This window comes from Cupressus sempervirens, chromosome 7, assembly GCF_028749045.1.
Source record: "Cupressus sempervirens isolate cs-2001-9-10 chromosome 7, ASM2874904v1, whole genome shotgun sequence".
NCBI classification, from domain to species: Eukaryota; Viridiplantae; Streptophyta; class Pinopsida; order Cupressales; family Cupressaceae; genus Cupressus; species Cupressus sempervirens.
The window spans coordinates 408839287-408866813 of NC_143124.1; the positions used below are offsets into that span (position 1 = coordinate 408839287).

Genomic DNA, 27527 nt, shown 5'->3' on the forward strand with positions numbered 1-27527 from the left:
GAGATGTAGAGACGTAAACCATCTTGTGACAAGATTATTAAACATACAATACAAAACCCATGAGACATCTCTCCATTTCCAATTGTTTGAAGAATAGATCAAGTTATCACATATAAATTATTAAATGGTAGTGGATGCATTACCCCACATGGACAAATATAAGGTTTCCAATCTCCTACTCAAATAGAATTAATCATTGTTGCAATTCATAAATGAACTTCAATTTCTTGACTTATGATTTTATTTGAGACAACATAATGAGACATGTAATTATTTTCAATCTTTGAATAATCAACCAAGTTATCACATACAAATTATTAAATGGTGGGTGTTAGTATTTTCCCACATGAACAAATCTAAGGCCATAAATATCCTACTCAAACATAATTAATCACTATTGCAATTTACAATTGAACTTCAATTTATTGACTTGTAATTTTGTTTGAGACAACATAAGGTGGAATAATGAGAGTTAGTAAACAATTCATACTTTAATAGGAATGTTCTACTTGCTTCATATTCACAAGTAATATTTTTGTGTTCTTTCTTGTATATGCTCCAAATCTTTCATAGCCTCTCACTTTCTTCTTAATTGAAGACTTATTGCCTTCATCAATATACTTCATACTCTCAACAACACCTCTAGCATTATACATATCAATGAGTCCCAAAATTGTAAAACAAACATTTCTCTTATAATCCTATAAACATTTACACAAATAAATACAATATAACATTCATATTTTCATAGTTCATTAAAGTGGATTTTTGGAGTCTATGAAGAAATTTTTTGAACAGTGGTTTACATACACCATTGTAAACCACATTTTGGATCCTAGAGTATGATCATGTTAATCTCAAATGGTTTTGAAAAGTGAGTGTCTATACACTTAAGCCATTTACATACTTCATTCCAAATAAGTAACATATATCAAACACAACATATAGATTAGAGCATGCAAAGTAAATAGGGAGTGTTGCGTCACTCGAATGTTGAGTTACTCATGTGTTGTGTGTATAGTATGTGCCAAGTAATTTAGGGGTTGAGAAAGCAGTGCATGCCAAGTCATTCAAACATTGAGTGACATCATCAAATTCATAGTTAGTTCTGAGCACTAGGGACTTTAGATGTTGAGTAACATAGTTCTATCATAGTTTTTTGTACTAGCACAAACTACTATGTAAACCTTTGTTGGGCCTACTTAATGATTGAATTATGATATTTTAGTGATAATGATAAATCTTTAGTGGGAATCCCTATGTATAACATGCATTAGATTAGTTAAAGGGAAGGTTTAAGCAGCAATATGGATGAATCATAGCCTTTGATTCATACCTAACCCTAAGTGACCTAGGTCTTCTTAAGGAAGACAAACCCTAAATCTTTTAAAGGATATGGAAAAGAAATGAATGAATGATCAAGGAGAGTTTTTCATTCATAAACCAAGACATTCATGGTGACCAAAGTATTATGATCTGAATTGAATTGTAGAATTAGTTAAAGAAAAATAGAGGAAGGAAATAGTGAATAGTAGAGAGACATCTGATCAAGAAGGATCAAGTACAAAGTAGTAAAGAGGTGATCTATCATCAAGCAATAGAGTGCTAATGGGAGGATCTTTACTAAGACATTTTAATAGGTGAATCTGTTAAATCTCTTAAAAGAGTAGTCCTAACAGGTTGTATTGAAATTCTCTAGCAAGGTGCTTACTTAAATATGACTTGAAGTCCTTTAACCAAGAATACTTCTAATAGGGTTTTGAAATCCTTTAATAGGGTAAGACCTAACAGTCTTTGTAAGATTTTAATAGGTTAGACCTTTCATAGGTTAGATCATGTTTCATGATCAAACATTATAATCTTCATTGGATATACTTTATTATTGCAATCGTGAAGATTTGTGGGTTTCATCTCCACCCCAGCTTTACCTTCTCATTGGAGGGTTTCTAGGTAATCATATCTTGTGTCATGTATGCATGAATTTTCACTTGTTTACATACTTTAGATGTATATGCTTTACATGGTATTTTAGTTTACTTATTGAATATATGAGATGGATGTGTGGTGAATATTTTATGGGATAAAATTTAAAGCACTGATTCACAACACCCCCCCCCCCCCCACCCGCCCACTTAGAGTTTACATTTCCTATTTTAATTCTAATAGATTAATCATGAATGTGATCCAAAATGTCAATGAAAAAATCCATTAATTCTACTTTGAAATTTAATAAAAAACAACATTGTTTCTATTCATTATATCTCCATATCCTATAGAATTAAAAGCATTGTAGAAATGAACTAAAATCTAGAAAGTTAGTTAGTTTGACCATTATGGAACTAATTCTATGAAATTCATATTCTAGAGTCTTAAGCAAGACTGTCAAATATCTTTTTTTGAGTGTTTTGTGAGGCTTTATATAAGAAGAGAGAAAACAAAAATTAGCCACCCATTTTTTTCTCTAACTAATAGAAAATGAAAAGTGAGCTCTATCTTTTGGATGTTGGTTTTTGCCCATAGTGTATAGTGTATAATAACTGAGGTTTATACTTTTTTATATTACATGTTTCCAAGAGTGCCTTTTCTTTTCTAAAATTTTGGTTCTAATGATATATGAAGATATGAAGTAAATATGGACCTCATCCCAATTTACACATCCAAAAACACCACAACTTAACTATCACACTATGCCACTACTAACATTAAGTTAGTTGTCTAACAGTTAATATTTTTATTTTAGTACTATTGTAGAATTATACGTTTATTTATAAGAGTTATTATATGCTTTTTAATTTCTTACATATATTTTTGTTTTCTAGAGGACCTCTTGTCCTAAACATATGATATTCCATTATAAATCTACAAAAGGAAACATTAGGATGCCTTAAAGCCCCACAAAACCATTCAAGAAATTGCACCCAAAAAACTACTTTCAGATTGGCAAGACTTCAAGTGTATGTAGTGCAATATAAACCTTGAATTTGAACTAATCCATAATTCTATTTTTCAAAGACATTTGAGTAGGTAGTTAAATATCATAGTAAAATAATATAAAATGTTTTGTAATGATAGAACTATTCTATGGATATACATTGAACAATCCACATTCCATTCTTCTTCTAAAATATTTTCTAAAGATTCCACATCTAATGGATGGACACACCCTATAACAAATTTAGGAGGATTTTCATAGGCCTCAATGCATTTTTTCTTATTTGACCATCCAACTCCTTGACAATTGAACACCCCTACAACTCCTATGCATGAATTTATGTTCCATATCTTAAGCAAGATGTAAACCTAGCTCATAAACATATTCAAACAAGTGAGAGATGATCATAGAAAAAACTAGAACAATACATAAACTAGAGACAAAGTCAAAGGTTATATAGTGTAAATCATATCAAAATCACCTTTTTCTATCCCCAGTGGTATTAACAAAGACACAATCTCAGGTGGTCTTTCTCAAAAATCTCACTCAGAGAACTAATTCATCAGGGAGGACGATCTTTTTCTAGACCTTGAAGTCATCATCATGAGGTCTATCACTATAAGATTCAAGATGCTTTTTGGTAACAATAACTTATTCTCAATCATTGAGAACCGATACTATAATTAGAAGGAAGTACAAATTCATGTGCACACATAGATATCAATAGCCCTAATGAACTCTAAATTCTAAGTTCATAGTTAAGGAGGATTAAAAGCCTGAATCTCACAAGCTCTTACTCTAAAACAATGTGTAGTTAGTTAGTATAACTTTATACTTGACATATATTCCATAGCCTCCAACAAGCCCTACTACAACATGATATTTTGTTGTAATATGTTTACTCTACAATATAGATGGAAGAATAATCAGGTCATTAAATTCTTAGAGTTCTTTTTGTTAAACCACAGGGTATTTCTATATAAAATTCTCAGTTGCATGAAAGATATCTCAATCAAGCAGCATAACCAATCCCAAAAGTAGGTTGTTAAAGGCCACATAAGTAATATGTAGAATTTGTGATGCTGGATTCATTGGCATAAAATATTATGATGCTCTTACAATAAAAATATTCTTGGAGCTACTTAAACATTGTTGAAATATTGACTGTGGTAGGTTTACCCCTGGAGCCAAAGATCGACCTACGACCCTGGTGGCTTGCAATAGTCAGAAATTGATTGTGGTAGGTGAGTTCAAATTTGAAGAGGGGGAAAAGATTTTGAAGGGATTAAAAGGGAACATATAAAATAAATTTTGTTTAGATGGGTTATAGAAGGGATTAGTTGGAAGAGTTGAAGAGCAAAGAGGAGCAGTTAAGGAAGTTGATCCACAAATCAAGTCAGGGTTTAGAAGACAAAAGAAAGTTCTAGTTTCATGATTGTAGTTGCATGTGTTGGATCCCATTTTTGTTATTCTATAAGTTTTATTGATTAGACCTATGAAGTAGTGATTTCTCTAAGCATTCTTGTATGCAGCCATTAGAGCTATAAGTTTAAAGTTTAAAGTTTACTAGTTTGAGGATTTTTGGGATTTTTGGTTGAAGACAAATGCTCCCATATTTTGTAATAATTTTATGATATTTGAGTAGAAAGCAAGAAAGCATACATGTGTTGTTCCCTTTTTCTATTCATTATTGCATAGTATTTTTGCATTTGAGAAGTTCATAGTTGATAGCTTCATCCTTTGGCTCTCTACATTTTATTGGTGGAAAAATATAGGTTTTATGTCTAGTCTACAACTGACTCAGTTTGGTCTTAACCAAGTTATCTCTCTATTGTTTGTATCAAGATCATTTGATACCCTTTTTTGATCACCATTCTACCAAGCTCCATCTTGCAATGATGATCGAGCTTACTTGGCATACACTATGTTGAGTTTGCCTTGTGTGCTACGCTCACTTGGCTTCTTCTTGTGTTGAGTTCACTAGATAACCACTGCCTGTCACTCAGCATCCTTTGATGTTGAGAAAAAATTTAGGGTTGTGATTTATTTTTTACATGGTATTAGAGCTTTGAGGCCGCACATCCATAGTGAATTAGGGAATTTTTTTCCCTAAGATATTTGACATGGTAGGAGATATAAGAAAGATATGGTATCAACCTTTAATGTACAAAATTATAATACATGGCCAAAGAAGATGAAAACTATAATTGTTGCAAATGATTTGTGGGAATCTTTAATTAATGGATTCAATGATGTGACAGTCCCAACTCAATATTTTGCCCTAAACAACAATCAAAAGACTCATTTGAAAGAGTCAAGGGTAAAGGATGCTAAGGCATTGAATTTGATTGGGGCAATAATGACAGAAACTATTTTTCTTAAGATTGCAATAGAAAATTATGCAAAGGAAGCATGGGACATCATTGAGATGAAATTCAAGGGAATTCATAATGTCAGAGTGGTGAAGCTACAAATGATCATAAGAGAGTTTGAGAACCTTCAAATGAGGGACAATGAACCTATTGCAGAGTTCAGCTCACAAATCTTTACTTTGAGAAACTAGCTCAAATCAAATGGAGAGGATTATGATGACAGAGGACTATAGAGAAGATACTGAGGAGTTTTCCTCATAAATATGATAACCTTGTGATGACCATAGAGGAGGCAAAAGACCTTACAACATTCATCATGGATGAGTTGATGGGAACTCTTCAAGCTCATGAGCACTAGATAAATAGATCAACAACTGCTTCCGAAGAGCAGTCTTTCAAGACTTGGGAGAATTCAAGAGGTAGGGGGAGAGGTAGAAATGGCTCTAGTAGGGGCTCAAGAATTAAAGGTCATGGAAGGAACGGTCAAAGGAATGCTGGTGTAGAAATCTCAAGATGAGTAAACAACCAAGAGGGAGTAACCACCTCTCAAAACAACTCTAGAGGAGGTAAGAAAAATTACAACTCTAGTAAGAGCAATGTTGAATGCTACTACTATGATAAGTATCACTAGTACAAAACAAACAATATATGATTAAATAAACTACTAAAATTTGTAGATATATGACCAATTGTTATCATGTTTATTTCCGATCATTAATATAACAACCAAATTTATGACTAAACTATTTTAATCATTAATTTGGTCTTTGATTTTATCATTGATTTGGTTGTTGATTGTTATTAAATAATAGTTTATTTGGTGGTTTATTTGGTAATTTATTTGGTGATCTATTTAGTAATTTGTTTGGTAGTTTATTTGGTAGTTTATTGTTATTAAATAGTAATTGATTTAGTAGTATATTTGGTATTTGATTTGGTGGTATATGTGGTAGTTGATTTCATGTTAATTTGGTAGTATATTTGATAATTTATTTGGTAGTGTATTTGGTAATTGATTTGGTAGTTGATTTCGTAGTTGATTTGATAGTTTATATTGTAGTTTATTTGGTAGTTTATTTAATCATTAATTTAATCATATTAGGGCATGATGGAATTGAACCACCATCTCCTACTTGTAAAGTAGGTGCTCTGCCATTGAGCCAGTGCCCTCTAAAATATAAAAGAAAAAAAAAATCAAATAAACAAGAGCAACAATTCAATTAATAAAAAAATGCCTATAAAACAACAAACTAAAATATCATAATTCTACCTAAATACTAGTGGAGAAATCAATCAAAATAGTTCCAATTCAAATTATGTAATATTTATGCCCATTTAAAAAATTAAAAGTTAAACATTAACAATTCTCTCTCCCACCATTATTTTTGTAGTGGATATCGATCGACATTTCTTTAGATAGATTTATTTAAGATATCTATACTAGTTTACACATCAATCATTTATGTGTTGCCCTATCAAACCTACATTCATTCATTCAATCATGGGCAAGGAGAAATATATAATGAAAGAGAGAGAATAATCCAAGCATTCGATTTCATGGAAACAATATCACTTGACAAATATATTTAATAACAAATATTTTTAGGAATATTCTTGTTTGGACTATATATTTCAGAGATATATATTTCAATTAGAGATTCTTTTTATGTAGACATTCCAACAGACCTACATGCATCTATATATCAATGATCTAACATACATTTTATAATTATTTGACTTAACAATAATAGGCATATTTGTATAAAAACTTAGTATAAAAAGTGTGTATAAGATGAGATGTATATTTTAGTTTTATTGGTGTTATAATCAACAACATGTGAAGTAATCATAGTTGGAAGAATGGTGATGAGGCTACCTTCTCAGCACACCACCTCGTGGCTGTGACTGGGGAGCCCCCATTGGACCAAAGGGGGATAAAGAGGAATGTCTTTGGGCTTAGGAAGTATAGGCTTTCAGGGCACCCTACTATGAAAGCTCCTTGCCAACCTTACCATGGTTAATTGGGTATTGAATCATTAGACCATTAGAAGTAGCGAGATGAAAGAGAACTGTGATATGACCCCATACTAGGTAAGCCACCTCATATGTATGGCATGGACCACATTAGGCCAAAAGGGGTTATAAATCCACTCTCGAGCCTAGGGTAGGAGATTTTTGGGGCACATCATCAAGTCACCCTACCTTATCACTTATACCATTGGGTCACCCTCAAGTTAACTCCAACAATCAATTGAATTGATTTATATCCCTCATATATAATATTTCTAATTTTAGGATATCTAACTAAGATAATATTTCATAGTTATGAAAAAACTTAATCAATAGCCTTGTGTACTATGATTTCTAGGAAAATATGAGACTAATTAGGGAAAGGACATTACACACTACTTTCTTTGGCTGTGCTTACCAGAACATATATAGTATATATATCAATCTATCCATTCTTTATTCATTCCTACCTCAAATGCTTCTATCCATACCAACATTTCTAGGGATAAGTTAAGGCATTCCCTTTGGTTGAGCACTTGATCATGTCTTTAAAGGATTCCATTCTTTTTCTGACTAGACTAATCTCGCTTTGCTTTGGGTTTCTATCATGCTATCTGTAGCATATTCTCCTGCTCACAAATCCTTCAACTGTGCATTTTAGTTCTTGCAAATAAGCAAGATTTATGGTTCGCTTTTGCCATCACCATTCTCATAACACTAGTGTGGCTAATCCTGACGAAAGTTATAGCAAGTCATACCAAATTTACCAAATTCTAGTTTGAATTGTAAACCTTTTATGATCAATGAGTTTTCCCATTGCAAACCCAAATATGAACTAGGAATAGACCCAAACCTACATCCATGCTCCCAATGCTAGACCTAGTAACATGGTATAAATATATAGAACTATAGATTCAAGTATACTGGGGTCTCCTGGTGACTACAATCTTAAAATTTAGTACAAGTATAAGGTTTATGGTGTTTCAAATTGCCTAGTCTATTTCACTTATAGGATAAAGAATTTTGATGCATAAAACAACAATCTTCTCCTTTGCTTTTTTTTTTCTCTGACAATTGGAAAGTTTCTTAGAGTTAATTAAAGAATTAAGAAAAACTTGAACACATTTTGTTTGGTAGAAGGAGAAAATAGTAACACTAATTATTGAGCAAATGTAGAGTGAGATGACTCAAAACATAAGAAGTGATTAAACAATACATCAAAAATGCATGTAAAATAAAATAGAGATCATTAATACTAGTGTAATAAGAGAATAAGTTGTTTTCCATGGTTAATTTATAAGAAGAAGCTTTGATATAGCAAGGACCTAAATTATATAATACACAACACTCAAAACACGAAAAAACACTGTAAAAAATGATTGTAAATATAAAATACAAATCATTAATACTAGTAATTTAAATGAATATAAGTATTCCATTTACCACTATCGTAGCATTATCAAGATTTGACAATTGAAAAAATTCAAACCCTCATGGCTCTCATACACAATAATTTCTTGGTAGATAAACATTTTTTGTAGTCCCAAATTATTCAAGTGGAATTAAAAGATCTTATGGACTAGTTTTGTGCTCAATATTTCGCACAAGGAGAGTGGTGGGAAGAGGTAACCTATCTCTACATTCATAACTACACCTAATGATTTTATTATTTCCATCCGTCTTTGACAGATCACTGGCATTAGATTTCTTCTTATTGCGGCTACTGTGTATATCTATTCATACCAGATACATTCTTTCCATTCTACTAATTTGGGTCTTTTCTAACAAGGGAAATTACATATGTAACAACCTCTGATTTCATTCATGAAGAGAAATTGATATTTTGGCCTGGGAAGAATTCGATACCTCATCTCCAGCATATATGTTATCATCTTTTAAATTTTTTTCTAGTTAGTAGAACTATGATAGGGCTCGAATTTGTTGTCACACTTCTAAATGTGTTGGAATGCATAGTAGGGTGAAACTATATACATAGTTTTTATTTCTAGTATGAGACCACTGAAAAATGAGGACCCTAGAAAGATGTATGGATAGTTATTGGCTTAAATTCTAGAGGACTTTAATCCTCTAGAGGTTGCTGATTACTATATCAATTACACATGTTGGGAAATTGGTTAAGGAGAATAGCCAATATATTGTTGAGAATGATTAGTTAGAGAATAGTAAAGAGATAAATTAAAGGATAGATTACAATATCCCATATGGTCATACTCAATAAGCATTGGACCGTGATAAGAGATTGCATGAAATAACAACTGAAAATTCCTTTTTGCAGAGAGAGAAGGTCAATAACTTCTAGAAGAAACAAGAGCAGTTGAGTGTAGGGTTGAAGACTATCAAATTTAACATTGTTTTAGATTTTACAAACAACAGACTTTGGGAGGCAATGTCATTGGTTGATAGATTTTGACTGTTCATGGTGGAGTTTATTATGCACTCTAAGAGCTTAGTAGATTAAAAACTTGATGCATTCAATTATTTTTGGCTAGTTGAGCACTCACTAAGTCCAAGTTTGCAAACTATGGACTATTCAAATCACCCCAAATACTTTTAACAAATTTTTTTGTAAAATTCATGTAGAACTAACTCAGTGGATAGAGTATGCAAATTGAAGCAAACTTGATAAAAGGGTGTAGCATGTTTTTGTAATATATGAGACAAGTTTGATTTTATGATTAAACTTGTTAAAAATATTTTGGTATTGAGTTTTTTCATGGCTATATTCATCATGTATTGTTGTTATAATAGGATTGGTCATGATTGTGAATTCATTATGCATGATGAGTAATATCTTCTCTAGTTTGAACCCAAAGCTAGGAGAAAGCCTATCTAGGCATAAAATTAATTTTTTTAGAAAATAATGGTCTTAAATTGAGATCTCTAAAGAGAAAATGTGTGGTTTTATCATGAGAAAGAATATCATTACCCATCCTAGGTGAAGAAAGATTGCATTAATGTTCAAGTAGGGAGACCATAGTTCACTTATGCACACCACATGAATTCTTAATCATTATCACTCTCTATCAAATATAAGAAAGTATGAAAGATTCAAGCCAAACTTAAGGTAGAAAAGTAACATACTTGGTGATGAGTGTAATCTATTTGAAATAGGAGGTGCATTTGTTGCCTACATCTTTTGCATAAGTTCACCATGTTGGTGTACCACCTCATTGAACTTCATGATTTGTTGCTTCACAAGTAATCTTGTATAGTATGCTTTGAAGAGGTCAACATTTTTATCTTCCATATTTTTCCACACTACAAAAAAGTAAAGATAAAAATGTAAGAAAATATAATTTATTAACAACTAAATAGGATGTTCATTGTAATTCATAAACATTCATATGGAGCACCAAGAGATCTGGGCATAAAAAGACCCCTGAAGAATCGGTTGAGGAAGGTTCAAAATAAGTCCCCAATTTCTTCTCAAGTTCACCTTCTATGGGAGGGATTCTACTGTTGTCACTTTTCAGAGATGAAAAATCCTCGTGGCTAGAAGAAGCACTCCCAAATGTTTCTTTATTATGACTATCAATGTGACTATCTTTATTAGCTTCCTCAAAATCCTCTGATTGCAGTACAGATGAAAACTTGATTTCCTCATCTTTCTCTAATTCATTTGCAAAGTGTGAAGACCTCTTTCATTTTACACAAACGAAAAAATTAGTAATTAAATCATGAACCCAATTATATATGCAAGAAATTATGTTAATACTACAAATAAATAATATCAACATATATATTAAAATATAGAAAATAGGTGAAAATTAAAAAATAATTGAAGAACATGTCATAAAATCTTACTTCTTCTATATGGAAATTTTGAGTAGCTTGATCCTCAATTTATCATACAACTAATTAAGCTCTACTTTTTGAATCTTACTTCTATGGTTCCTTTTCAAAAAATTTAGTGTAAATCTCCTCATCAAATGTGCTTTCCACACCAAACAGATTCGTGTTTGTTTGAAATTGATCTGAATTCCTTCACTCAAATAAATCATTAGATAATAGTAAAATAAAACCTTCAAGTGAATTTTTATTTCTTGCATTCTCCCTTCATTCAAAGTTTTGTATAATAACTTCTTTCCTCAAAACATACACTACTCCACAACTGAAGAGTTTATTTAGAATGCTTTTCCATTTTTAATCATTCTACCTATTGCATATAGAATGATTTTCAAATGAACCGACAATAGTGGCCTCAACAGATGCACAAAATTGCTCCATACAATCACATGAGATACTTCTACAAAAAAGGATAAAACAAATCTAAATCTAGATTAGATTAGAAAATCTAGTAGAGTGGAAGGATCCATGTGTTGCACAGCAGAGTGGAAGAATCCATGAGTGACCTAAGCACTCATAACTACAACATCCAACAACAATCCGCTTCAAATATCATTTGACAGATGTACATACCCTATTATAAAGTTCCCATTTGGCACAAGCTGATAGAATACTGGAACAAGTTCAGAAATCTGGAACTGTAGCTTCTTAGAATACTAAAAGGCTTTTTCAACAAGCCCATTTTTTGAATATCCTACAATCATCACAGTCCATATGACCACATTCTATTGAAATATTTTTGAAATAGATGAGATGCCTTGTTTATGTTCTTCCATTTTGAATACATGTCTTTTAGGGTATTTACAACTAGGATATCAAACAAAAGAGTTGTTTTGATTATGCTTTGATGGATGTATGTTCCCTATTCTAAAGCTCCCATTTTGGAGCAGATTAGAAGTATGCTAGCAAAGTTTGTGGAAATTGGATTTACACCTACCAATCGCACTTGCTTGAAAGCCTCCAAAGTCTTTTCAAGAACCTTATTCTATGCATATTTTGCAATCATAGAATTCCATTAGACTACATCTCAAAGAGACATTTTGTCAAATAGTTCCCATGTCTATTCTATCCAACGATATTTTGCATACATGTCTACCAAGGTACCTCTCACCACAACATCAAACTATAATTGGATTTCAATTATGCTTTGATGAATATCCATGACCTATTCTAAAGCTCCCACTTTGGCGCATGGTTGGAGGATTCTAGAAAAGGCTATGGAGTTTGGCTTTTCACCAGCAAGTTGCATTTCCTAAAAAAATCCAAGGCATTTTCAACAAATCCCATTAGTGTATATCCCAACAAACCACATTTTGTCAAAAAAATTTCTCAAACCGCTAGTGCACCATGTTCATCTCTCCACATTTTGCATGTATATCTACCACAAAACTTGCAACTACAACATCTGATAAAAAGCACTTGCATTTACACTTTGATGGATGTTGAGACCCTATTCTACAACTCCTATTTTGGCACAGGCTAGGAGTACACTGGAAAAGGTTAAATGATCTAGTTGGAGATCAATTATGCTTTGATGAATATCCATGCCCTATTCTAAAGGTCCAACTTTGGCGCACACTGGGAGGATGCTAGAAAAGGATATGGAGTCTAGCTTTTCACTAGCCAGTTGCATTGCCTAAAAATCTCCAACACATTTTCAACAAACCCAATTAGTGTATATCCTATAATCATGGGATCCCACCAAATCACATTTGGTCAAATAGCTAGTGTGTCATGTTAATCCTTCCACATTTTGCATATATATCAAACTACAACATCTGATAAAAAAACACTTTCATTTACACTCTGATAGATGTTGAGATCCTATTTCAAAACCCCTATTTTGGCATAGGCTAGAAGTATGTTGGAAAAGGTTAAATTATTTGGTTGAACATCCATTCATTGTATTTGTTAAAATAGAGCAAGACCTTCATAGAAAACTCATTTCTTTGGTAAACTTGTGCCAGTGAAAACCTTATGAGTTTCCACCAAACCCTTGCATTTGGCATAAACCATGTTTCTTTTCATACTATTGACATGAACCAAGAAATACACACCCATCCAAAAAGAAGAAATGCTACTCTTGGGTGAGGAGATGAGGGCATGAGAATCTTCATTACCATCTATGAGTTTTTGGTTCACATCAAATCTCCTTGAACCAATTTCCCTATAGCAGAATTTTACATTTCCTGCCAACAATAGATGAAACTATTGTATCACTTCTCTAAAACAACAATTAGGTATTGACTAGAGAGATATAAAGCATGGCCTCACTTGCCATATTCCATTAAGCATGTAGACAGGCTAAGATGGGAATGTAGAGTGCAAAGAGGAGGAGCTGAGGGAAGTAGATGTAGTTGCACATGCAACCTATAAGATTATTATTTTTAAAATGTGCATGCATGTACAATGTTATAAGTACCTCTAGGTTCAACCATCCCTTAGTGCATAATGTTATGAAATTGAGACAAGCACTACAAATGAATGCCATTATTAAAGGAAATAACAAATGCCATTATAAAAGGAAATATTGTAGGATCAATTTTGTAAAAAGCCTTCTAAATTTACCTTCATGTTCTTAGAGTACATGACAAAAATGAGCATACGTTTTAGGTAAGGCAACCCAAAAATGTTGTTAGAGTTGATAAAAAAAATGAGCACACTTAGTAGGAAAGGTAATTTAAACTAGTACTTGTACTATATATTTAATAATATAATGAAATACATAGATCTTGATATAAGATAAGGGTAAATTTTCACATGAATTATTATAATAATCTTTTCTCATTCTCTTTCACTAATCATTTTTATTTTATTTGTTAAATCTTATCAATCAATAATCATGTATACTTTTAATACATGCTCATCCTATAAACTAAATCAAACATGAAATTCAATCTACAATACTTTTCATACTATTTAAATTTTAAAAAGAATACTTATGTATATATCAATCTTCAAACAAACTTTAGACATTCTTCACATTTAGTTTTCAAAGATTATTTACTTATTTCTTTATACTAAACCAAATTTTAAAATAATATTCTAATTTGTCCATTCAAATAAACAACTCTATCTTTATACATCAATCCTAAAACTAAATAGCATGAATATGATTCAGAAATCCATATACAAATATTTTTTGACTTTTATAATATAATAATTGAAGAATAACCTTACAAATAAATAAATAAAGTGGTCCATTTTTTGTTTTATTTTCTTACATCTCTTAGGAAAAGGAGCACTTGCAAATCAATAAAGAGAGAAAGAAAGAAATGTTATGTTAAATGTTTAAGTTGTAGAAATTATTAATAGATATTACTATCTATATGTTTGATACATAAATTTAATATTTGTTTCCATTTTAGATTAAAAGAACATTATGTATTTTCATATTTCAATTCATAGTTTATTCATAAAAGTTTTAGCTTAGTAAGTTTTAGCCTATTTCCCAAAATAAGCATATCTAATATAGAAAAATCCCACTCCCAATAGTGGTTCCAAGAGTAATATGTTGATCATTACAAAGAGAACACTCCAGTAAACATCATTGTAAATGTAGTTTGAGAAAAACATATTAGTGCATACATTTTTTCTAAATAGAACCCAAATCTACCTACATTATTTCACTACCTCAATATTAAATAATAAATTAAACTAATATTTCAAAAATTTCTCTGTAATGATGCTCACCTTCCATGATCATAAAAAAAAATTCAATTATAAATTAATCAACAACTCCCATATTTATGATCTTGTAAAATTTTCAAATATATACTAATAATATAAGATTACCATGTGATCTTGGAGGTTACAAATTTCCTTACGAAAATTCTTGATCAGTTGGTGTCTATCTGAGTTCATGTCATCAATAAATATCTATTTGAGTTTATTGTAAGTTGGTTTTTTTTTGAGTTCATTATTGAGCGCAATAGGAACTTCTTATGCTCCAAGCAACCTAGGTGGCCAAATGACCTACTTAGGTAGGATTCTCATATAGGGGTTTAAGCTCAATTCATAATGATCAAGTCTAAAATAAAAAAGAACATATAAATAATAGTTATTTATACATGTAAATTAAAAAAAATAAGTAGCCTTCATTAGAATGTATTAATATGATAAAAAAAATTCATTGATCATTCATTAAGTCATTTATTTTGGTGACTAATTATAGGTGAAAAACTATTTAGTCATTCAATTGATCATTTATTTAGTCACTTATCTTTGTCTAACCTTGTGATTTTACTAGTAACCAAATTAGTCACCTATTTAGTTGCCTATACTTATAAATTGCAAAAAAATTTCTAGAGTTTGATCACTTTTAATCATGTGATCAAAACTTTTAGTCACATAGTCATTTATTTTCCATAATTCTACTAGTTTATGGGCATTATTCAAGTGAATGCTAGACGAAGCAAGGTGATCGATCAAAGTAGAATGATAATGTGGCTAATGTGAACATGGGAAAGGTAAACAATCCCACAACCTTTACCATGTGCAACATTGGTAAAGAAGGAAGCCCTAAGGTATGGTACCTAAACAGTGGTTGTAGCAACCACATGAGTGGTAATGAAAGTTTATTTTCTTTCATTGATAAGACTTTTAAGTCTAAAAGTAGGATGGGAATAATGGAACCATTCTCATAGTGGGAAAAGAATCTATCATGGTCTACACCAAGAAAGCTGAGAATAAGGAGATACAAAATGTGTATTTTGCCCCCAATATGAAGCATAACTTGATGAGTGTTGGACAACTCATTCAAAATGGATACAAGGTACTAATGAAAACTGACAAGTGTGTCATTCGTGAGAAGGATGAGAATAATAGATTACTTATGTAGTTCAAATGACAAAGAACAAGATGTTCCCATTGAAGATAGAGATATGTTTCTCTTGTTAGGTTAGTGTTGCACCTCCCAAGCATGCATGTATAGAAGTACATCAGAAATCATCTCTTAGGTGCATAAGTGAAAAACCCTCCAAGATTTGACATCTTAGTTATGGACATCTTGATTTTGTTGGATTAAATTTGTTGTCCAAGAAAAAGATGGTAGATGGTTTCTCAAGAATTGTAGATTTATATGACAAGTGTGATGCTTGCATATTAGGTAAGCAACATAGGCTTCCCTTTAATTTTGGAAATTCTAGAAGAGCTAGAGTACCATTAAAATTTGTGCACTTTGATTTGGTAGGCCCTGTGAAAACTACTTCTATTGGGGGAAGTACTTATTTTATGACATCCATAGATGATTTTAGTCATAAGACATGGGTCTATTTTTTGAACAACATATCTAAAGTATTTGATAAATTTGTTGAATTCAAAGCCCTAGCTGAAAAAGAATGTGGAAACTATGTAAAGATCCTTATATCAAATAGAGGAGGGGAGTATACCTCCAATATGTTTATAAATTTTTGCAATTAGAATGCCATCAAGAAAGAGTTGACAACAACTATACTCCACAACAAAATGGAGTGGCTGAAAGGAAAAATAAGACCATTGTTGAAATGGAAAGAAGCATGATGAAAATAAAATGAATCTCAATTGAATTTTAGGGAGAAGCTATAGCCACAATAGTATATTTGATCAGACAATATTCCTCTTGAGGTTTGGTCAAGGAATAGATGGATAGTTGAACACTTGAGAGTGTTTGGATATGTAGCATATGCACATGTGCCTCAAGAACAAAGGAAAAAGTTTGATGACAAAGATGTGCAGTGCATCTTCATAGGGTATAGCTCAAAATCAAAAGCTTATAGATTGTATGATCTAATTAACAAGAAGATCATCATTTCAAGAGATGTGGAGATTCTTAAAAGTCTGTCATGGGATGGCTCGGTAGATGAATCATCAAGCAGTTCAAGTAAAGTGCCAACCATTAAAGAGGAAGAAGATGACATTGGTGATCATCAAGAAGATGGAGCAACATACATAGATTGCAGACAATGGTAAAAAGGCAAGTAATCTTTGATATGCCAAGCAATAGCTCCAAGCACATCAAGATAACCCTAAGCTTGTATTCAAAATAGTAGCAGCAACAATATTGAGAATTCATATACCACTCTCACCTCCCTATTGTCAAGACAGACCAAAAGTCTAAGGAGGATATACTAAGAAAAAAGGTAGGATGAAGATTATGATAAGAGTGTAAATTTTGCATTATTTTCTCATAGTGATCCAATTTATTTTTAGGAAGTTGTGAATGAAGAGAAATGGTGTAATTCCATGGATGAGGAGATAGATGCTATTGAAAGAAATGAAACATGAGAGTTAACTACTTTGCCTCCTAAGAAGCAAGTAATTAGAGTGAAGTGGGTATACAAGACCAATTGCAATACTGAAGGAAACATAAATAGGCATAAGGCACATTTAGTGGTCAATGGGGTATAAGAAATAGTATGGCAGAGATTATGATGAAACATATACCCCTGTTGCAAGAATGGAAAATGTGCATGCTTTTATAGCAATTGCAACCTAGGACAAGTGGAAGGTATATCAAATGGATGTGAAATTTGCCTTCTTGAATGATGTATTGAAAGTAGAAGTTTATGTGGAGTAGCCACCTAGTTATGAAGTTGCAGGTGAAGAACACAAGGTGTATAGAATGAAAAGAGCTCTATATGGGCTCAAGAAAGCTCCAAGGGCATGGTATAGTAGGATAGACTCATATTTGATGAGCAATGGCTTTAGCAAAAGTGATGGTGACCCCACATTTTACATCAAGGAAAAAAGTGGTAATGTGTTGATTGTTTTTTTATATGTAGATGACTTAATCTTGATGAGAAATGATAATTTCCTAATTGGAGAGTTCAAAGAGGCCATGAAAAATAAATTTCAAATAACAGACATGGGTCTCTTGAAGTACTTTCTAGGCATAGAAGTAAAACAAATGCATAATGGTATTTTCATCTCTCAAGAAAAATATGCAAGGGAGATCTTGGAGAGATTCAAAATACAGAATAGTAAGACAACCCCAACACCAATAGCAATAGGTCTAAAGTTGAGCAAGGAAGATTGTAACAAAAGTTTGAATCCAACACTATATAAGAGTATGGTTAGAAGTTTGATGTATTTGACTACAAATCAGCCAAACATAATTCATGTAGTAAGTTTGATTTCTAAATTTATTGAAATGCCAAAGGATTTCCATTGGCAAGCAAGAAAGAGGATCTTAAGGTATGGGAATGGTAGCAAGGGATTTGAGATTTTGTATACTGCAGTAAATGATTTCAAGTTGGTGGGTTATACAGATAGTTATTGGGCTAGAAGTTTAGATGATAAGAAGAGAACTTTCGGATACATGTTCCATATTGAATTGAGTGCAATTTCATGGGCATCCAAGAAGCAACCTATTTTTGCTCAATATATAGCAGAGGCTAAATACATAGCAGCAAATGTAGTAACATATCAAGCTATTTGGTTAAGGAGGATTTTGATAGATTTGAATGAAAGGCAAGAGGATGGAACCACAATTTACTTTGATAACATCTCCTCAATTGAATTTTTTAAGAATTCAATCTTCCATGGGAGAAGAAATCATATAAAGATTAGATATCACTTCATCAGAGAGTTCGAGGAGAATGGGGATATCAAAATGAAATTTTGCAAGTCTAAGAAATAGCTAATAGACATATCTACTAAGCCTTTAGGCATTGGGACTTTTGTACACCTAAGAGAGTGTCTTAGTCTAGTTGATTTGGATAAGGAGTGATCCTTGTTTGGTTTGGCTTGGGACAAAGGGGAAGTGTTCAAATATTGAATGCAGTAGGTTTACCCCTAGAACCAAATACTAATCTACCATCCTGATGACCTGCAATAGTCAAACATTGATTGTGGTAGGTGTCTTCAAATTTGAAAAGAAGGGGAAAAACTTTTGAAGGGAGACAAAAGGAATGTATCAGATTCATTTCTTTTTGATAGGTTATAGAAGAGATCAGTTTTAAGAGTTGCAGAGCAGAGAAGAGCAATGAAGGAAGTTGATCACCAGATCAAGTTAGAGTTTAGAAGACAGTAGGAAGTTTCAGTTTTGTGTTTGCAGTTGTACATGTTGGATCCCTTTGCAGTTATTCTATAAGTTTTATTGATCTGGCCTATGAAGTAGTGATTACTCCAGGCATTCTTGTATGTAGCCATTAGAGCTATAAGTTTGAATTTTAAAGTTTAAAGTTTTACCAATTTGAGGATTTTAGAATTTTTTTGTTGAAACTTAATACTCCCATATTTTGTAATAGTTTTATCATATTTGAACAGAAAGCAAGAAAACAAGAAACTATACCTATGTTGTTCCCTTCTTCTATTCATTATTGCATAGTATTTTTGCATTTGAGAAGTTCATAGTTGATAGCTTCATCCTTAGGCTCTCTGCATTTTAATGGTGGAAAATTTTAAGTTTTAAGTCTAGTCTACAACCCACTCAGTTTGGTCTCAACCAAGTTATCTCTCTATTGTTCTTACTAAGTTCATTCACTACCCTTTGTTGACCAAGTTTTCCTAGCAACCATTCTACCAAGCTCCACCTTGCAATGGTGACCGAGCTCACTCGACATACAATACACCGAGTTTCCCTTGCATTTCGAGCTTAGTCAGCTTCTTCTTGTGCCAAGTTCACTTGGCACCCACTGCCTATCACTCAGCATTCTTTGGTGCCAAGCAAGACTATCACTCGGCACCTTCTTGTTCCAAGCAAAATTTTAGGATTGTGATTTATTTTTTACAAACACTTCCTCAAAGTTGGATTGGAACTCAGAGGTCAAAGTTTTCTAATTAGCTACGGTAAACGATGTTAATCTTTTAAATATTTATAATTTTATATATCTTCTGAAGTTGAATTGTCAGAAGAAAAAAATGCAGCGAGAAGAAATATAATGAAATGATGGTAAATTGTGCAGAAAATCCCTACAAGTGAATTATTTCCACGGATTGAGTTTCATGACTATGATACCTTGACATGAAATCTTCCTCTGTCATAGATTATTTTGTACTGCTGTCTAAATGGAAATTGCTAGCTGAGACTTGCTCATTTAAAGAAAGGCAGTGTGTATAATAGTTTGCTATTATATATTTTTCTTTTCAACATAGAGGATTTAAACTTGGCTATACTTTATGGAGAATTTCATACAAACAAAAATATGGTGGGAAGAAATGAGTAGAATAAAACTCAGTGGAACTATCCTAATTGAAAAACAGTACAAAATTATGATTATATTTAAACTATTGTCTGTGTTGCCTTAAATTTTTGATGAAATATTATGTTCTTTATTAGTGCAGGTCTAGAATATTTTGCGGAAAAAAAGTACAAAATTATGATTATATTTTAACTATTGTCTGTGATGTGTTAATTTTTTTATGAAACATTGTGTTTTTTATTAGTGCAGGTCTAGAATCTTTTGCGGAAGAGTGTGGCAAGTATTGGAGAAGTTTCTACAAATTAGTTAGAATTGAGCGTAGCTTTAGGCGGGAAGATGAGAAATCCAATCTACTAATATTAATTATTCTTCAAAAATAGTCATCAATTAATATAACCTCTTTTTAAAGAAGCAACTCTGAAAAATTTATAGCCACTAGGTAGGCCTTAGCATAAAAACATCTGAGCAAAAATAATGCGAGACCAAACAAATCCCATACATTTCCCCTAACTGGAAGTCTAACCCCAAAATCAATGGTTTACCTATGCTATTACAAATCATTTTAGGGCTTTAATCTGCCCTCCAACAATTAAAGTTCAAAGGATAAGAGCATGTTTTGATTCTGAATTTGAGTTCACACTCTCGAAAAATTCCTGGATCAACAAATCAAAGAAATATAAACAAGAAAACAATTACCATGTCTTTGAAGCAGCGGTTTCAGCATCTACAAACACAAAATGTAGGAGGGCATCGAGAAACTTTCTGCTACATTGATATTTTAGAATTTTCTGAGTTTGTAAGGCGGGTAGGAAGCGATTCCTCTGAAAATTTTAGGTTGTTTCTCTTCACTAAAACGTTTTATTGGGGTAATAGCAATGCTTCCTTCATCACAAGTAGATGTAGGAAAGAAATAAAGCCAAGAGGCACATGAACCAAGGCTTTTTAAGAATTTATTTCCATGTAAGTTCCCAAGACTCTTAAACAACAAAATCAAATGCCATAAATAGAAGAGTGCAGTAGTTGTCTATGATGTAACTGAAGAAAGGTATACCTGTAAATTGAATCAGTGTTGTGGCTCATACAAGATATGTAGGCATTCTCAGAGAAGTTCCTGGCTGTAGAGTCTTCCAGTGCATGTTAGAACTTTTGACTTAGAGATACTCGGCCACCAAGTCCAGCACCAAGAGTTTTAAATAGATTTTTCACATCTACGTTGACACCATCTATTCCTGCTAAAGGAAGATATCTATGCAAGTCGTTGTGAAATTCCCCAATCTTGTCTGGGTTAATCACTCCAATTCCATATTTTTCCATACTGTTCATGGCTACATCATCCGGGTTACTTAAATTTGCTGGTGATTGTACTAGATAGTTTAAGGTTGTTTCGTATTTCTATAAATTTGGAGCATATGGCAGAAGACCATCCCAGTAACCTGCTAAGGAATGGCATACATACACATACCTGCAAAAATGGAAAAAAATATGTTGCAAGTTTTCAGTAATTTATAGAAAGTGCTTTTCTATACCAGACGCTTTGAATATAAAGGAATTCAGATTATCATCATTTACTTAAGGTCGTAGGTTTCTTTGAGAGGCTTAACAATATCATGCAAACCATCAGCCAATTCTTCAGAACATTCTGGAGCATGTTTCCAGAACTTTTTATTTTCCTTGATACCAGCTAGGCTCGTTGCAAACCTGGGAGTGCCAAAAAGGTAGTCAAACATTGAAAAGATTTGTTTTATCCAAGGTTGCACCGGGATGGGGTATTTGGGGTATTTAGGGTAAAGGTACAGCTATTTTTCATAATAGGGGATGGGGTACTTGGATATGTCAAATTTTATTTTTAATTATATTTTTATATTTATAAAAAATCTGAAATGGTTTTTCAAAAAAAAAAACAGTGATAAGTGTACAAATGTACTGTATTGTTTTTAGTTTCAGATTTTTTATAAGTTTGTAATAAAAATTTATGATAAATGTTTATATGCACAACAAGAACAGGGATAAAGTTTGCAAATGTAATGTATTGTTTTCAGTTTCAGATTTGCTATATGTTTGTAATAATAATATATAATAAATGTTTACATGCATGATAGAGAAGGAAGACTTTAAACATGAACAAGAAGGTCATAAATCATATAACAATGACATATTGCAAATGATAAACTTCTGGCTTGATTAGTGATTGAGTTTATTGTTAATCAGTATTGTATCAAAGTTTCAAACTAATTAGGTATTGAATTAAACTTTATAAACAACAAGTTGATACTCAAACAAAAAACTTTAAAAAAAAATAAAAATTCATAATCAAAGTCCTTAGCTATGATGCTCTCCATTAAGTGGGATACATATACCTAGTACTTGGGTATGTGGGTACAAGTACAAGAAGTGTGGGTGCAAGTACCCATGAAACCTTATAATCTTCTCTAGCAGTTACTTCTATGGTGGATTTGAAATATTATTTTTAATGCCTACCTCATCTTCTTCTAGATACACTGAGATTGAAGAGTTTAAATGAAAAAAAGAAAAGAAAAGAATTTTGTAATGCCTTAGATTAGTATTTTTTTAATGTGTGTGTGTGTGTGTGTGGTTCGAGTATAATATGCTTTTATCTATATTTTTATGTTTTTGGTTAGTTTCATTTCATCGTCTATATCTCATTTGTCTCTTACCATCAATGATATCAAAGCTAAAGGTTTGAAAGATATTGGGTGAAGCTTTTTGTTTCAAAAGATCTCAAGATAAGAAAGGGTTTTCACAGTCAACCATGGCCGCAAGCACAAGCTTAACATATCCACAGATCCCATAGTTCTATCAAAAAATGATGACTATTGGGAAATGAAAATGATGGAATTATGTCCTTCTCGATATTCATGGGATCTTGTTTAAAATGGATAACCAAAACCAACAAATGCAACAACATATAATTCATTTCCTCGAGTCAATAAAGATTTATTGAAGGATAATAGGAAGAAATATTCAAAAGGTCTATTTTTTTATGTTTCATGGGGTTCATGAAAGTATATATCCAAGGATAGTTGTAGCAAAAATGTCCAAGAAAGTATGGGGTATTCTACAGATAGTTTACCAAGGAATAACAAAAGTAAGAAGGGGTTTTGAGTCTATTTATAGGAAATAATTAGTTACAATAGATTCATTCTTCACTCATATCCTTGGACTAGTAAATCAAATTAGATCCCATGATGAGACACTTGAAGAAGAGAGTGTAGTGGAAAATATTTTAAGATGTTTGGCTCCAAGATTTGACACTATTGTGGTGGCCATAGAAGAGTCTAAAGATCTCTCACAAATATCAATTAATGAGATAATGTCTCTCTCATTTCTAATGAGAATAGACCAAATAGATTAGCACATACAAGTTTGGAGCATGCCTTCAAGACACAAGTTTCATTCAACCATGACAGAGGTAGGGGAAGAACAAATTTTAGAGGTAGACGAAGGGACTCATATAGAGGTACAAGAAGTAGCCCATCAAGATCAAGTGGAATAGGTAGCAACCATAACCCAACAAAAGTTTCATTTCAAAATCAGTCTCAAGGACAAAGGTATGATCAATCATCAATCCAATGTCATTATTACAATAAATTTGGGTATTATTTAAATGAATGTAGAACAAAGAAATATGATTCTAAATGAAAAAAGAAAAAGAAAAAAGTGTAAACTTTATCAAAGAAAATAAAACTCAAGAGTGCATATTCTTAGCCTTTAATGTTACACAAGAAGGTAAATAGATGTATGATTTTAAGATTTAGGGTGCAACAATAATGTGACAAGGAATTTATAATTTTTTTCTAGTTTGGATGAAAGTGTAAGATCTAATGTAAATTTGGGCAATGAAAAAAAAGTAGAAGTCAAAGGAAAAGGGAATATCAACAATCTAACCAAGAAGGGGAAAATGAAACATGTATCTAATATCTATTTTATTCCTATATTAAAACATAATTTAATGTGCATTGGGAAACTTGTTGGAAAAGGTTATAGAGTATTTTTATAAAATGGATTGTGTACAATCTTAGGAAAATTTCCAAACAATCAACTCATTGCTAAAGTCCAAATGACAAACAATGGAATATTTCCTTTAAACTTAAGCCTTATTTTAATGTGAAAAATGCTCCAACACAACCTACAATGATCACACAAGATGCAAAAAAATTGTATAGTCACACAAACAATATTTCAAGAAGGAATAAAAGACAAAGATTGTCTTTGGCATCTAAGATGTGGACATTTAAACTTTGCAGAGCTAAATTTTTTGACACAAGAAAAGTATGGTCAAAGGATTGACCTTGATAGAGAAAATAGAAAGGTTGTGTGAAGGTTGCATCTTAAGAAAGAAACATAGAGAATCATTTCTAGTATGCATGCCAAGGAGAGTGAAGAAACCTTCAGAGATCATTCATTCATATTTTTGTAGACCAATGCAAACACCCTCCATTGGTGGAAACAAGTATTTCTTGAAATTCATTGATGATTACTCAAGGAAAAAAAGGGTTTACTTTCTACAACATAAGGATGAAATGTTTGATTAATTTTTCCAAATCAAGGCTCTTGGTGAAAAGAAAATTGATCAGTAAATCAAAACATTGGAATGTGTAGAGGTGGTTGGGGTAGGGAACCTCACTAATTTTTTTTTTGGATTTGTTATAGGTTAGCTGAGAGAGAGAGAGAGAGAGAGAGAGAGAGAGAGAGAGAGAGAGAGAGAGAGAGAGAGAGTGTGTGTGTGTGTGTGTGTGTGTGTATTAAGTTCTAAGAGCCCTTGGAATGCAACTAGTCCAAATGTAAGAGCCCAATTGCTCACTAGGTCCTAGGTTGGTTAAAAGTTTCTCATTGAGCCAAAAGTTGTTCAATAAGTAAAAAGTGATTAGGGAAATAAAAATAAGGTGTCTGATTTCCTAAATAGATCCTAGGTATCTTATCTAGGGTCCTAGAAGGGTCCCAGTTGAACCCATTTGATCAAAAATTGTCAAGAGCAAAAATTGCTCACAAGTTGCAAAGTTACTCAAAAATTGCTTGAGCAACTTTTACAATTTTTATAAAAAGTTACAATTAGTCATTTGGGAAGTTATAACTACCCATTCTTGGGTATTTAAGCATGAGGATCATAATTTGGAAGTTTAGAAAGTTTTCCATTCAGATTATGCACATGTGGACTAGCTGCATAGACAATTTTCTTGAGTTTTTCATTGTTTAATGTTCAAGAACAAATGCGTACAAATTGGAACAAGAGATTGAGCTTATGATTCTTATAGATTATTGTTTCCTTTCTCTTTCTAAAATTAAAACTTGGATTGAAGTTTCTATATTAGCAAGTTGTAGTATTTTCTTGCTGATCGGTCTGAGAACTTCCTTCACACGGTTGTTTCTACAAATATGGCTCTAACCTAATCATCCATGGTGGAAAATGCGTTAAACCTTGTGAAATGATAGGTTAGAAATTATACATGTTGTTTTTATTTTGTTTTATTTTGTTTTTTTTTCTTACCTTGCCATGGTTTGATGCCCTAAGCTGACTGTTGGGAGTAAGTAAGCAGTTTGAAGAAGTTGTTGCAAAGCATGCCCACAATCAAGTTGGGTCAAACCAATGGAGTACCTAGAAGCCCTATAATATTATGAAGGATAAAGTGGTTTGGAAGGTTGATTTTAGGTTTGAAGATATCTAGAATCTTTTTAGTGCTAGTTGGTCTAGAGACCTAAAAGATAGGCTAGAAACAAGGGCTTAAGTGTGAATAGGATTGTGGGTGTTTTGTAGCTCTAAAAGTTTAGAATCATGGAGTGCTAGGTGATATATTTCATATTCCTAAGGTTTTTCATGGGGTTTTTTTTGGAATAATGTGGAGTATTGGCACAAAATAATGTCCCTAGACCTAGAAGCAAATATGCCTAATTATCCTTATTTGGGAGAAGTGAGTTCTTTTTGGTTATTGTTGTGACAAGAAGTATCAAGAATAAGGTTAGGAAGGTCATGGGGGGTACCTAAAAAATTAGTAGACTTCAACATAGTGGAAGAAAAAGATCCTAAGCAATGGTTAGGGTTCTAAGGGAATGAAGGGTTAGTAGGAATAGTGCCTTTAAAGAGAGATTAATTCTACACCTAGGAGGAAAGTTGGGGGAAGAGTCTTGGAGACTTGGATTGGTGGAAAGATCAAGAAATAAGAATCATTGGATGATTGAATATTAGAACCTAATTAGAAGTGGTTAATTGTTAGAACCCTAGACCCTCTACATTAGAGAGGTGTTAGAGCCAAATTTTAGTTTGTTGTATGTCAAACATTGAAGAAAGTCAAGAGTTAGACATTATGCCACCCAAGGAAATGAGCAAGGGTGCCATAGTGGATTTGGTCAAGGATCTATTTACAGAAGACAATCAGGCTAATACAAAAATTAAGAAAAAGATCATGGAATCGGGTGATGAGGATGATGAGGATGATGACAGTCAAATAGGGGAATCATCTAAAAAGGGTAAGGATCTTGAGGTGGATTAGGATAGAAAATTATTTTTGGATGCCTTTAAGTCTCTTAAGAAAGACAGTGTGGAACATATTCCTTATTACATTGGTAGCTTGAATGGAGAGGAATTTTTTGATTGGTTGGAGGCCATAGACAATTAGTTTTATTACAAAGAGGTTGAAGAAGAGAAGAGGGTTAGCTATACCAAGGCTAGACTCAAGGGATCAGTACTAGTATGATGGAACATGATGCAAGATGATAGAGTAGCAGCAAGGAAGAAGAAGATATTGTCTTGGGATAGGATGAAGATTAGGTTGAGGGAAAAATTCATATGCATTGACTATGAGATTTAGATATATTAGAGCTAACAAAACCTAAAGCAGAGGGACCTTAGAGTGAGTGCTAAAACTAAAGAAGATAATAAGTTAAGCCTCAAAGCAAGGAGACAAGAAGAAGAAGAAGTTGAAAGAGTGGTAAGATACCTCAATGGATTCAAGAAAGGGATTCAAGATGAAATCAGCATGATGGATCCTAACAATATGCATAAATGTTTTCAGTTAGCTTTAAGGGCAGAAGAGAAGGCAAGGAGAAGGCATGATTCACAATAAAGAGATAGAGGTAATAGAGGTTCTAGAGGCAAGAGAAACTTTGGATGAGGACCAAGACCAAGTAGGCCAGAAGAGACTCAAACCAATGGTAGCTATGGGGGTAATCATAACAAGAAAACATTTCAAAGAGGTGGATATCGAGGAA

The 27527-nt window shown here is 32.5% G+C and overlaps 1 pseudogene; it reads right to left on the reverse strand.

The window, feature by feature from the left end:
• Positions 1-404: 404 nt before the first annotated feature.
• On the reverse strand, positions 405-22030 carry LOC149547266 (putative galactinol--sucrose galactosyltransferase 2; annotated as a pseudogene).
• Positions 22031-27527: the final 5497 nt, after the last annotated feature.